This window comes from Jaculus jaculus, chromosome 3 (genome assembly GCF_020740685.1).
Source record: "Jaculus jaculus isolate mJacJac1 chromosome 3, mJacJac1.mat.Y.cur, whole genome shotgun sequence".
Classification (NCBI taxonomy): Eukaryota; Metazoa; Chordata; class Mammalia; order Rodentia; family Dipodidae; genus Jaculus; species Jaculus jaculus.
The window spans coordinates 174,183,891-174,187,816 of NC_059104.1; positions in this window are offsets into that span (position 1 = coordinate 174,183,891).

Here is a 3,926-nt window from a genome sequence, read left to right on the forward strand (position 1 = left end):
TGCTCTCTTTTTCTTTTCTTTTTTTTTTTATTTTAATTTTTTTTTAATTGACAACTTCCATTATTGTAAACCATATCCCATGGTAATGTCTTCCCTCCCCCCTGCTTTTCCCTTTGAAACTCCACTCTCTATCATATCCCCCCCCCCTCAATCAGTCTCTCTTTTATTTTGATGTCACGATCTTTTCCTCCTGTTAGGATAGTCTTCTGTAGGCAGGGTCAGGCACTGTGAGGTCATGGATATCCAGGCCATTTCATGTCTATAGGAAGACATTGTAAGGAGTCCTACCCTTCCTTTGGCTCTTACATTCTTTCCGCCACCTCTTCTGCATTGGACCCTTAGCCATGGAAGGTGTGATTGTGATATTTCAGTGCTGAGCACTCCTCTGTAACTTCTTCCCAGCACCATGATGCCTTCTGAGTCATCTCAAGGTCACTGCCACTTGAAAAGAGAAGCTTCTCTAACCAAAAGTGAGAGTAACGTTAACATATGGGTGTGAACATTAAGAGAAGTGCTTACTGGGCAGTTTCATGTCTGCTCTCTTTTTCTCCCAATCAGTATCATTCTGCTTTCCCCTGATTTCTACTGTACTGGCTTTTTCTTCTCTGGCTTTTGTCTTTTATCTTTTTCTCAAGTGAACATAAATATTCTTCTATTTTTTTAACCACCTAACTGTATTAGTTACAACTGTATTAGTTACTGTATTAGTATTACACTCCTCATTTCTGTGACCAAATACATGACAAGAAGCAACCTAAGGGAGAAAGGGGTTATTCTGACTCATAGTTTGAGGCACACAGTCCATCATGGCAGTGAAGACGTGGTGGCAGGTGCATAGAGCAGCTGGTCACATTGCCTCTGCAGCCATGAAGCAGAGTACAGGCAGGAAGTAGGGTAGGCTAAAGAGCCCAGGCTCTGTCCTCAGTGACATACTTCCTCCAGCTAGTCTACACTTCAAGGTTCACCCCACCTGGGACCAAATGTTCAAACACAGGAGCCAATGGGGGCCGTTTCACATTCAAACTACAGTACTAACTGAGGTACTATTAATTTTTATTTCCCCTAACCTTGCCTTTCCATCAAGCTAAGTGGATGTAATAATAAAGTGAAAGCACTGGTATCTGAATTCCACGTTTTAGTTATAAAGCATGGGTACACCATTTCTCTTCTCATGCACATGAGGTATGTACAAGTCTTCACAGTTGCTGTGCTAGAGATACGTAGAACCTAGGTGAGTTATTCACGGGAGTAAATTTTGACATAAAGGAAGAAAATGCTACAAATGTGCCTTCTCATTATACAAGGAAGCATCAAGTATGATTTTTGGCCATCTAGTCCTTTTTTTAATGGTAAATGATGAAAGATTTATCTTAAGAGAGAGTAGAGACAAGAAAGAAAAAGAAGAAAGTCTCTAAGCTTAGTGAGAAAACCCACAAAATCCCTGTCTAAACTTTCTATAACCAACGTGTTCATCAGTTCAGCTTGAAAATAATAGTTTGTCCCCTACCAGATTGCATGTCTGCACAAGGCCTTCTTATACATCTTTGAAAAGCTACATTCTCTAGAAAACCAGCTGAAGGGCAAGGACACAACTCTAGCTTCATCTTGCCTTACTGTCACCTGCTTTTCTGTTTTTGCTCTAAGTCCCACAAAGTGACATTAAGCAAATAACTTCATCAGGTTCTATTTGTCGACATCCCCTCAGCACAAAGGCTCTCAGAGAGCACTCTGTGTTGGGTTTACTGTGAATAATCCTCACCACACATGGAGCCCCCCTCCCCCCCATGAATATTCTGGAATGTGGATGGAAGCCAGGTAGCAGACAAACAACTCCGCTGCAGCAGGTTTGCCCTGTGGCACTGAGGACAGTCCGAGTCTTGAAAGCGCTTCCTTCGAAGTGTTTCCCACGCATGTGTCCAATTCAGCTGAGTTTGAGTCACAAGCGCAGGCTTCAGTGCCAGTTTGTGTCATGTGCTGTGGGCTCTGTTTCCAGGTCGCTCACATGAGAAGGCTTGCCTTGCATGCTTGCAGATGTTTGCTTGTCTTTGCCAAGTCCATGCTGGGACCATAGGTAGTGAAAAGTTATTTCCTCACCATCATGCCATAGATCTTTGTGAGGGTGAGTGTGTGCCTGTGTGTGTGCATGCGTGCATGCTTTGTGTACGTTCAGGTGTATATGTGTGCGTGCTACAGGGCCACCTCAGAAACTTCAGTGTCACAATTAGGTGCTGCCCACCTTTTTAAGGATAGGATATCTCTTTGGCCTGAAGCTTGTTAAGTAGGCTAGACTAACTGGATTGCAAGCCTCAAGGATCCACCTCTTCCCACTTCTCCAATGCTGGGATTATAAACACACTCCTGCTTGTTCAACCTCAGTCTCCGTTCCTCATGCTCGCATAGTAAGCCAAGCACTCCCCGACCCTTGAGTAGATCTTTAACTGATGGAATGGCACAGGGAGCCTAAATCTTCTGTGAAACGAGGCAGGTCTGATTAAATAAATGTGATATGCCCTCTCCATGAGTCTGAGGCCGCTCTTCCCCATGGGTAAAGCAACATTACCTGTCTCACAGCTGTAAGGAAAGTGACCTGCTTCACAGGTAAGGGTGGGTGGCATTATCAGTAGGAGCGAGGCCTGCACACATACAGTTTCTTTGAAGGCAAGAGGTTAGTTTGTCTGTAATATGTCTGGCTTCCATCTGAAAGATGCTGTGATGTGACAGTTCTGCACAGGATGTGATCTGCCTCTAACTACACACCCGGTACCTTGAATCTCTGCTTATAGAATACTTCTTTTAGGTGAAGATTAGGTGAAGCCCTGTTAATTGCGACTTTGATAGCATGCAGATGTGGGAATACTTTCTTGGAATCTTTTTGGTGAACTTTTCAGCTCTGGTGTCTCTTGTCAGATTTATGTGAGGATTGATGTCTCCATGATAAACACCCATAGGTATTAAGTTTTGTTGCACATAAGAATCTCCCAGGGAGGGACTGGGGAGATGGCTAAGTTACTTGCAAAGCCTGACAGCTTAGGTTTTATTCCCCAGTAGCCAGTAAAGCCAGACTCACAAAATGTCTTGTGCATCTGGAGTTTATTCAGAATAGCAAGAGGCCCTAGTGCACCCATATTCTCATTCTCTCTCTCTGTCTCTGCTTGAAAATAAATAAAATATATAAAAAAGGAACGGCCTGGGGAACTTTAAGGGTCCTATTATACAGGTCATATCCCAAACCCATTAATTTAGACCCTCTGGGAGGGAAACTAAAGAATCAGAATTTAAGCTTGAGAACCAACTTTGCATAATCTTTTGTAAAGCAACTGTATAGTTCTAACAACTGGCTAGCATTTTCTGTGGATTAGGGCAAAGGCAGTGGGTCCCTGAAGTGAGGGATTTGGAAACACCCATGAACTCCAGTGAGCTGTGGCAGGCTCCCTGTCTGAAGCCTCTCTGCAGCTATTTTAAGGAAGTTAAAGAGAACTGGAGGGTGTCCTGTTGTAACATAACTCTTGTGGGCCCAAGACTTCCTCTGCCGCTGGCCACCTCTTTGTAGTGGCCACATACCTCCTGTTTTCTCGGGCGGCTTCTGTTCTGTTCACATGTGCAAGTCTCTGACCACACTAGTTACTTTCAGGCCAGCGGGGTAAATTTGTTTTTTTGCGGGGTGGGGAAGAAAAAGATGTGTTCTGTGAAGTCCAGCTTGCAGAAAACCGGAGACTGGCGCTGTGAGTGACTCCTGCCAGAGCTGGGGCCTATGCCAGAGTCCCCGATGCCGCTGCCGTCTGAGGCTTGAGGGATTTTTAAGTGGTTGAACTGAGCAGCCAGTACTTAAGAGGTCTCAGGGCAACCACCCAGTGGTATACAACCTTGGGCTCCATGGCGTGGGTAGGTGCTGAAATCAGTCCCTAGGGCCCAGCACTACTGAATTA